The following is an 11,041-nucleotide window of genomic DNA, read 5'->3' as shown; positions in this document are numbered from 1 at the left end:
AGTCACCAATTTTCATCCAACAACGTATTAGTGACACCTGTCATATTCCAACAGAGCAAACTCAATTTATTGTCAGATTGAATGCTCACTCGCTTATAGCTCAACCCTCCTCTCACTGCATGACATTGATTATTTCAATCAAGGTTTAACAAATTCCCAGTAGTTGGTTGTAGTTGAAGCAGTTCTACAAACTGTTGTTTGTTTTCTTTATTTGACAGAAGTGCTGTCATGTGTGTAGCCGCTAGCGTGATTGGTCACAAGGTATTGTGTCAGATTAATGTTTTGCATATCACTGCTGTTTTTAATGCTCAATCTGTGGTATCCATCAAAGAAAACTGTTGCCGACCCATAATGCTTTGCAATGTGTTCTTATCTTGTAGTTGTATGCCTGTAAATGTGACCTGTCTTGCCACTGGCAACATATTAATTATGTATCACCATTTAGCACATACTAAAGGAATGGTTTGGTCAACATTTTTTATTGCCCCTACTGGTCGGCCATGTGTTTTTAAGCCTAAGTCGCTCGATTTTAGAAAAATTTCCTATGGACCTTGCCCGAGTCCATTAAACGCACGCGAAAACAGGCATCAGGGAGCCGCCATTTTGTGATAATCCTATCATTTCCCCCATCGCCCTGGCTGATCTGCTTTTGGGGCACTAAATCATACCCCCCGCCCCTGAGCCTGACATTATCAAAACATTCATATTCCCTACCTCTCTCCGTGATGTTTCTGTGCTGCATAGGCAAACACGCCCATTCGTCTTGTACGCGATTTCACACAGAACCCGGAAACCAACACAGATCAACTCACAACACAGCGCGCCACAATTCGGAATATGAAACTGTACTTTAAAATCAAACAGCAACACGGTACATTTGGTAAAGTACATTTATTTGACATTAAATGTTTAGGGAATATTCAGCAATTGCCATATGAACTCCGAATGCCATTTATTTTCTTTTATCTCTATCCGCAAATCCGTAAAAGTTTATCGTGAGTCACGTGCTGTTCCTTTATGGTACAAAGGGTGTTGGTATTCGTTAAAAGAAGCACTTTGGTCGCACGTTGAACCGCAAGGCTGTTCCATCAAGTAGGCACTAGGCCAGCGTAAAGGTTGATATGTTGCTTCTAGCCGCTAGTACCGCATAAGGGCATATGGGCCCTTGGCGATCGTCCCATAAAATCATCAAAGTGGTGCAGTTGTTTACAAGAAGCTGCAGCTAGCTGTTGAAAAAACCATCTGTCGGGGTCTGAAACTGGTGGCAGTAGCAGTAGGGAAGGATATACCTGTTTTGAAAACATAAAATTTATAATTAGTCTCACCAGCCGATCTTTATTAATATTATTCATTTTATTTATTACGGCCGAGCTGAAACTATTTGCTTTCAAGAATAGCGCAATGGAGTATGTTCGGCTGTAAAATCAATGCGAAAAGTAACAAAATAAATCAAGTTTAGTACACAATGCGAAACAACTTTTTGTCTACATGCGTGTGGAATGTGGACCTGCATGCCCATGTGCCCATGTGCCAGCTACAAGGACGATCCCACAAACGTTTTCCTAGCTCTTCATTCATTCATTTATTCATTCATCCATTCACTAATTCTTCATTCCGGTGTAAAAGCGTCTAAAGAGTTACTTACATTATATTTGCAATTTCCATTGTGTCTCTGCGTAATGCAGTCCGTAAATCCCACTGTGCTCTTGACAACGATTTTTTGTATACTGAACTAACATGGAACTCGGTCTAGTTTCATAATTTTCTGCCTTATCGTCTCTTACGTTATTGCACCCTCTTAGGTTATTGCGAGCTGAAATCAAAGCAGCTGACCTTCACTAGAAATGAGCATACATTCTTTCTTTGCAACATCCCTTAGTGAAGCCATCTGCGAGAACTTGAAGTTTCGAATCCATCTATGTACTGCGCCTCAATGTGCAAATGCGAACTGGCTTCTCTCCCATCTGCAACGGCTCGCTTGGCGCGTTCTAAGGCCCCCAATTTTGTCCTCGCTGTGTGCGAGCTTTGAAGTCTCAAAGAACCATAACTATTGAGACTTTTAATTTTTTACTCTAACTTTCTAAAACTGGAGCCACTAAAAAGTGATGCAGCTGCACACAGTAGATTGCCTGCTGGCAGTTTCCCCAGCATCGGTTGTGCAGACCATGAGAGCGTATAACGTAATCTACAGGCGGCATGTATTGTGACGTTACTACCTTGTTTTTGACGAGTTACATGAATCAATGGATTCCCACATACTTTCCCTCTGACGGAATGCCCACATTTCAGCATAATTATAATATCCATCAAACAACTGTCGAATACTCTGTATTTGCCCTCTTTCATTAGACTGTCATCTTGCGTCAAAGTTGTTTCGGCCTGTGATGTTGAGGACATATCACCACATTTGAAAGAAATATTGCTGCTATCAAGTTCTGATGCGTTAGTGAATGCTGCTGCTGGTTCATTCTCTGTCATTTAAACATCTGCTACTTCAACATTGATCGGAGAACACAACAATGTCGACAGCTTTTTTGGTGGCAATTTTTTGGCGGGTGTAGATTGTGTGAATTGATCTGTGACTACTTCAGAGCTATCTTCAATGCATCCAGTATCATGTTGTTGTGGTGGTGAGGTCGCACTGTAGCAATGGTCCTTTACAACTTTACTGGATTCTCCGGACACATTCATTTCATGTTCTGGCCATTGGACATGAGCATCTCTAGTCCCAACATGCAGCGTCTGAATTAATAGTTCCTCCATAGTGTAAATGGTCTGGCAAGCAACATCTCTCATTCGCTTCACTGTCTGTGTATGTATAGTTTGGACACCGATGGGTAACTAGAGTACAGATTGGAAAAGGGATGTTCAGTTTAAACACAAGATAAAGTATAGTACAATTGACTGGAAAAAAACATAAAATAGTCCCCAGCACAAAAGAAATTCTAAAGTTATGAACTGTTTGTAACTAACCTTATTTTTGTTTCTTTTCTCTGCAACTTTTTTGACTCGACCTTGAACATCTGCACGCTGTTGCTCGGATTCGTATCCGCATGTCTCCCCTTCCTCTTGCACTGCAACGACTATATTTTCTGTATCCGCATAGACAGCACGGAATGAGGCTCCATCGACTCCCTGAAACATAGTATTTTCATTACTGTGTATCAAAATATTGTTAGCATAAAACACACGTGAGGACGAACACACAGGTACATCTCATTAGCCAAACACAATTTAAACATTGTGTGGAACAATCAAACGACAAGTATTCGAGCTCTGATGACCTAGTTCGATGGAGCTGTCAGTATCCATACCTCTGGCTCTGCATGGACTGCCACAAATGATTGTATTGAAGAGGAGGCATCAGCAACTCCCTGAAACACAGTACTTGCGTTAGTATGGTTTTCAATATTGTAAACATAACACACACTTGAGGTCGACGGCACAGGTACATATAAAGAGATAACCACAAATGTTGCATCGTCTAAAAGAATCAAGGAATGTTTAAATATGATCAGATTTAATTGACTTATTTCTCTGATTTCTTTACATCTGCATCATCTAAATGGGATCTTGTGATTGTAGTGGAAGCTCCATCGTCTCCCTGAAACACAGTACTTGTGTTAATAGGGAAGAAAGGATAGCAATGGAATCACGTTATATGATCACGCTCGATGGAGCTGGCAGTATCCATACCTCGTGCTGCTGAAGAATATCTATGGATGTTGTAAATGTGGTGCGCACTTCCGAAAGCTGTTGCGCCGATTCGTATCCGCATGGTCCTGCTTCCCCTGGAATTACTTGAATCTCAGGCTCCGCATCAAGTGCGTGGGTTGATGCTTCAACAACTGCCTGAAACATCGTATTTGCATTAGTAAGGATTACAATATTGAAAACACAACACACACTTGGGGTCGACCGCACAGGTACATATCAATGGCTAACCACGAATGAAACATGATGTAGAACAATCAAACGACAAGTGTTCCAGTCCTGATGATCACGGTCGATGGAGCTGTCAGTATCCATACCTCGTGCTGCTGAAGAACATCTAGTGCTGTTGTCAATGTGGTGGACGCTGCAGCATCTCCCGGAAAGACAGTACTTGCATTAGTATGGATAACACTAATTATAACTGAAAACAAACACCAGGGGATGACAACTAAGGTGTATATCAATTGGAAAGCACTAACTACACAATTGGTAAAATAAGCACACGATACATAAAAACTATTACTTGACATGCATAAAACAAGTCTGTAGCGGAATAGCCACGTATGATTACCTGATACGCGCTAGAAGTGGTTGATAACTGCGAGCACGTCATGGAAGTAGAATGGTCTTGCTTCAGATTCAGTGTATAGTCAAGCAGTTGTAAAGGTAAATTATTGTTTGATGATGAAAAGCAAATGTTAAAAAATGGCCATGTAAACCGACAGAATACTTGAGAATAATGCTATTGAAAATGGGCAATATAGTACAGTTCCCTGTGCCCATAAATAGATTTCCTTTGGGGGTTATAAAATCGAAAAATAATTTATTGATAAATGTCATTTTTCAAAAAGCTATACACTCATATCAATATCGAAAGTATTACAAGGGAGTATTACAAGGGACACAACACCTAAAATATCAATTAATCCATTTGGCTACCTACACACTACCGCAAGGCCTAAAGCTAAATCCGGACACTTGACTCACCAGTGGCGGAGCGTGGACGAATAGAGCGGAATAGCGTTTGCGAGCAATTTTCGTGTCGTTCGCCGTTTATTTTTCTTTGTTACCCAAGATGTGGTGTACATGTTCCAGGAAAAGTGCCGGCTGCAGATGTGGTAACGATCACACCTCTTGTCCTCAAAGACTTGTTGGACTCTACTTTCCAGCTCATCCAGTGGATATCCACAATGTCTGACCAATCCTCTTATTCGATCAACAGTTTTCGGGAATACATGTATTGTAGTGCCTTCAGATTTAGCATGGGTCTTCGAAGGGCAACCGCTAATCGAACAGGCAGGCATTGTTGAAAATTCTGAAAAGTAAATATCAAGATTATTATAAAACCTTGATGAATAAAAATGTCATGTAAAAGTAAATGAACCATACCATGCTCAATGCAAGGTTTGTTTTGGTCGCCGGAACTATACCAGTTCATCATGTGCGGCTTAGTATTTGCATAAATTACAGACATTTTTTAAATTATGTGACTAAACTCTGAACATGTGACTCGTCCCTTGGATGTTCTGTCTTGCACGAAAAGGAAACATGCTTACATTATAGACTGGACCCCCGAAGGATGCAATTTGATGACAATTGACACAGATGAAAATAAATAGATCTATTGATAGCATAACAATTGAAACTCAAGTCAATAGCAATGAGACCAATGACCATAGCTCTATTGGGTACTGTAATCGCAAATAGATATAAATGTAAAAATGACTGAAATATGACTAGGATACATGGCCTTCCCTTGACCAACAAACAGTTGGATTCAGCAGGCCGAGCAGTATGTTGCAGGAGAACAGGCAGATGGCCACAGGTAGCACACTGGCGAGTTTGCTCGAAGCGGTCACAGATAGCATGACGACGAGCAGATTAGCATAGATCTCAGTGCTTCTCAGGTAGAAGGTTCATGAGTTGACTTGCAAAGCACAAAGATGTTCTCATGAGACATATCAAGTGGTTTATAAAGTATTAGAAACAGGGGTGTGTTTGTGAATGAATGACGTGTGTATGTCTGAGGAGGCCATGTGAGTGATGGCCCGTGGGCGTGGGGTACCTTTTGAAGTGTACATGCTGTTTGACACCTTGGCCGTTTGCGCCGGTGACAGCCCCCCATGCCAGCGCTCATCCCCGGGTGCAAACCGTCCGCCTTTGATAGAGGGGGTGGGATGGATGGGCCTGAGGCGTGCTGATAAGGCACAGGAAGACTGCTGAATGGAGACACACTTATGTGGATTACAGGGGGGTGGCCTGCCTCAGGGAGCCTGCCTGGAGACACGGGGTCTGATGAGGCCATGTGAGCGATGGCCCCTGGGTGTGGGATACCTTTTGAAGTGTACATGCTGTTTGGCACCTTGGCCGTTTACGCCGGTGACAGCCCCCCATGCCAGCGCTCATCCCCGGATGCGAACCGACCGCCTTTGATAGAGGGGCTGCGATGGATGGGCCTGGGGCATGCAGATAAGGCACAGGAAGACTGCTGAATGGAGACACACTTATGTGGATTGCAGGGGGGCGGCCTGCCTCAGTGGAGGACTGCCTGGAGACATGGGGTCTGAGGAGGCCATGTGAGCGATGGCCCCTGGGCGTGGGATACCTTTTGAAGTGTACATGCTGTTTGGCACCTTGGCCGTTTGCGCCCGTGACAGCCCCCCATGCCAGCGCTCATCCCCGGGTGCAAACCGACCGCCTTTGATAGAGGGGGTGGGATGGATGGGCCTGAGGCGTGCTGATAAGGCACAGGAAGACTGCTGAATGGAGACTCACTTATGTGGATTGCAGGGGGGCGGCCTGCCTCAGGGGAGGCCTGCCTGGAGACACTGGGTCTGAGGAGGCCATGTGAGCGATGGCCCCTGGGTGTGGGATACCTTTTGAAGTGTACATGCTGTTTGGCACCTCGGTCGTTTGCGCCCATGACAGCCCCCCATGCCAGCGCTCATCCCTGGGTGCGAACCGACTGCCTTTGATAGAGGGGGTGGGATGGATGGGCCGGTGGGCATGCAGGCAAGTGTGTGGGAGCGAGGGGCCATCAGGCCCCTCTCATCCTTTACTTCTCAGTAGAAACTCAGACCAAGTGCCTCCAGTAGTGGGTTCGCCCCTTGCCCTTATATGATGTTAACTTTGGTTGACATACGCGTAGATGGGACCACTCAGCAGGACACGGGGCATCCATTTTTGTACCCCCTTTCCAATCCATCTTGGTGACCAGGCCTCACTGCGCACAGCACATGGCCCCCACCCTCGTTCCCACTCTGACTGGAAAAATCCAGAGGTATTTGCAACAGCTAATAAATGTAACACACCATTCTTCCTCTTCAATCACTGTCCTGCATGTGAACCAGCCTGAACCAAGCACATAGCTCGTTCATCTCCACAAACGTGTCCTCAATACATGCATGCATTATTGAGAATATATTATGTTAGCTTAGATAGTGACCACCCTGCTTCACAGCAACCTAACCTTCACCCATTCGGAGCACAGATGTCTGACGTCCATCCTTGAATGGAGACATACTTGATTCATTTAAAAAATCGAAACAACCGTTGTTAAAATATATGTGGTATTTTATTTTGCATCTTATTTTGATGACACAAAAATACAAGACTTTGCACATTGTACAGGTCAGGTTGCAGCACAGTGAGAGAAAATCCCCTGTACTGACCGCTTTCACTCGGGAACGTTTCTCTTATCGCACGAACGGCACAGGCGGGTATTACTCTTCGAACGCGGTGTCCAAGCCTCCCGTGAAGCCACCATGTAAAGGAACTATAGGCCACCAGCCTGTACCACCTGTGAAAAGGAATGAAACAAACTGTTTTTAAATGATAAGTTTAATAAACGTTTGTTGTCAATGACAATTCTTGTAACTAATGGCATTCTGCTCGGAAAAATGATATCTAGACACTGCACACTATTGAACGACTTTCATGCGTTACAATGATATGTATATGTAATTTTGGGTATAGTAGAAGACCATGAAATAGGAGTGGCATGACAAGCAGAGTATACTTACTCGTTACTCGGATTACGAGGACGAACAGTTGCACGAAGTTCGTGCATAAGCACCATCATTATCCTCAACACGGACCGTGTGAGGCAGACTGCCCTGAAGTCTGGCAGCTCAATGATGCATTGCGGTCGTGGCTCACCTTCCGCATCCCACGCATCCCGAGTTTTCACAGCAGCAGCAGTTCTCGTCCTCGGTTGGCATTAGCTCGCACCGATTGCATGTGCACCAGTTGGAAACACCGTCCATGCGACTAGGTCCAGGCTCTTCAGCTGTTCAATCGGCCTCCCAACTGCCGTCCGAAGACCCATCGTTTTCGCGTGTTTCCCTTTCCAGTAGTTCCTCCTCGGTATACTCGGCTCGTACATGTAGGGCATTATTGTAGCCATTGTGTGTTAAACAAACTAAAATAATTTATAGCGGTGGTACTGGTATCTGTTCACATGGGCTACAAGCAACGAAGCTAGCTGACCAGAGCACAGAAACGAGTCACAGAATACTCAAAGTAACACAGAGAGAGGAATGGAATTGAAAATCTGCTGCTGTGTGTTGTGAAACGGTCTGTTTATACTTATTGAGGAAAGAGGCGTCCTGCCATTTCCATGGTGACACGTCATTAGCTGAAGCGCAGCGAATGTTGACACAAGACATGCTTTGGCGTTGTGAAATGGGTGGTACGCGTCTGCTGATGAAAGGCTCAGGGGCGTGGGATATGATTTAGTGCCGCAAAAGCAGGTCAGCCAGGGCGATGGGGGAAATGATAGGACTATCACAAAATGGCGGCTCCCTGATGCCTGTTTTCGCGTGCGTTTAATGGACGAAAACTCGGGTAAGGTCCGTAGGAAATTTTTCTAAAATTGAGCGACTTAGGCTTAAAAACACATGGCCGACCGGCAGGGGCAATATAAAATGTTGACCGAACCATTCCTTTAACTATCCTGTAAACAAATGTTTGGTAATAGTTCATCAATAGCTTTTGCTAGGATAGACGTCCCTCATTTTCTCAAAATCAAACACAGAGACAAACTGTATTGGAGTCAGTGCTTAGTGGAACAGACACAGGTTCTTTTTGACATTAGACATGGCACAACATGGATTATATCACATCTGATGATGGCCTTTTCATCTTTTCTTAATATATTATTATAATATCACTTTGTAAGTGTACTTAAACAGTGGGTGCATGCTCTGTGATTAATCAGTAAAGTTAGGTGATGACTTTATGTTTCTGGGGAAAGTGGTAATAGCTGCTTTCAGTCCACCTACCATTGTTGTCATTTGGACAGCCAGCACTCGAAATACACTGATGTATCAGTCCAAAGTTTGCAGGCATATGATCTGGGTGAGTTGTGACCTTCGACCTGTTAACAGATATGGAGTCATCATCAAGTCATTTGCAGAAGGTAAATTGCTGTACATATCCGCTGCCATATGTGGAATGACAATGTGAAAATGGCTTAGCAGATTAGGGCACGTAGTTGTGTCTGTCCCCATCCTCATGCATAGGGTGAGATTGTCATCCACGTGTGCATGGCATCTATTTGCAACACTCCCTGGGACTTATGTAATGTGTCCCATGACAGAGCCCTCAACAATCAACAGTTTTCCATGCACAGGTTGGGCAGGTAACCAGAGTGACCTGCAGAAGGGAGAGGAGAGTTGGTATGGTGAGTCATGTTGTTTGAGGGTGAGAATATTGTCACTGTCTCATGCAATTTGATAAGAACATTCATTGCATTGCACTGTGAACTGACTCATATGTTCATCAAAGAGCAGGCTTTTCCATTACTCTTAAGCCCACAAGAAATGCCTGTAGAATGTGTAAGGTACAGTGACGGCCTGTGCGGTGCCTTATGAGCATACCCAGGATTACAAGGATATGTAATTGGTAGTGGTCAATGTTTTCTCATGTTTGGATGTCATATATCTCCAAGCCTGGACAGAAAATGATGTACTGTATTTTTGACTTGCAGTTCTAAAATTCACATTTGTATGGAATGCACATGTCCTAGAATACAAGGAATACAAACAAGGAATGGTTATTCTATTCATACATTGCATGGAGAACTATGTCACCTGTGTCCGTCTGCGTTGAAATTGGCAAGTTAATTTGTGAAGGATGTGTACCTTCACCTGTACATGCTCTCACCCCGATGTGTGGGCACAGTGTGCTTTCTAGAAGCGCATTCGACGGGGTAACCATACTTTACTTCATTGCTTCTAAAGCCCCACAAGCCTGAAGGCCTCAAGGTGCACATGAAACAAGACAAACATATGACAAAAAAAGGGGACCAGGAACGAGAGCTAAGCAGGACTATTAGTTCCCTCGTTTGTCGAAAAGATCATTTTTAGCCACTCTTTTAAAATGAGCCAGATAGGGGATAGTCCTCGCGATGACTGAGAGCTCATTCCATGCTTGATGAATCGATGTGTCAAATCTGACACCCCCAAACGTGGCTAGGCTAACAGCTGAGAGCCATTGGATGGAAGTACTCTCCTGGATGGTGACACATTAATCCACTCTTACGGGTGTCGAGGTGCAGAACTGTTTAGACATGTATGAGTCGAGGTAAGTGTTTTGCGTTGAATTCTGTGCTTTACTGGAAGCCAAAGCGGGTCACGCCTGGCTGCAGTGATTTGATCCTGCCTACTCAGCCCACGAACGGCCTGCACAGCCCCATTCTGAATGGTCTGAAGTGTATGCAGATTTTAAGAAGAGATAATAACCAATAGACAGTTGTAAAAGTAAAGCTTGGAATTAATGAGCGCTGAGGCAAGAGCAGCTCTATTCTGTTCAGAAAGGTATGGCTGAATCTGTTTGAGCAGGTTGCTAAAATAGACACCCGAGCAGCATAGATGGGCAGTGTGCTTATTAAATGGCAGCTATGAGACAAAGAACATGTCCAAGGGTTTGACATTGCAGGTCATTAAGATGGAGCATCGGCTATGATAAAACAACTATAGTGGGAATCAGGTTTTCTGTGCTCGCTTCGGCAGCACATATACTAAAATTGGAACTATACAGAGACGATTAGCATGGCCCCTGCGCAAGGATGACACGCAAATTCGTGAAGCGTTCCATATAAAAAATAAATAAATAAATTAATTAAAAAAAAGGGAATCAAGTTTTCTTAACCTAGGACTCGAGCCAATGATCAATAATTCGGTTTTACTTTCATTCAGGGCCAGCAAATTCAGTGTCATCCATGACTGAATTGTTGTATAGATCTTATTGATGGCTGTGAAGTCCAAGGCACGATCACCTGATAAGTCAAATAGAATCGGGGTGTCATCTGTGTAGTTTGTATAGC

The 11,041-nt window shown here is 44.0% G+C and overlaps 1 non-coding gene across 1 annotated transcript; it reads left to right on the top strand.

Moving 5' to 3' along the window:
• Positions 1 to 10,711: 10,711 nt before the first annotated feature.
• LOC138481850 (U6 spliceosomal RNA) lies at positions 10,712 to 10,818 on the top strand. The gene has a single exon (XR_011274448.1). It is a non-coding gene; the product is annotated as a U6 spliceosomal RNA (small nuclear RNA).
• The last annotated feature ends 223 nt before the right edge of the window (positions 10,819 to 11,041 follow it).

The sequence above is a fragment of the Ambystoma mexicanum genome, chromosome 5p, assembly GCF_040938575.1.
Source record: "Ambystoma mexicanum isolate Mex_15411 chromosome 5p, UKY_AmexF1_1, whole genome shotgun sequence".
Taxonomy (NCBI): domain Eukaryota; kingdom Metazoa; phylum Chordata; class Amphibia; order Caudata; family Ambystomatidae; genus Ambystoma; species Ambystoma mexicanum.
This window is presented reverse-complemented; position numbering and strand designations above follow the sequence as displayed.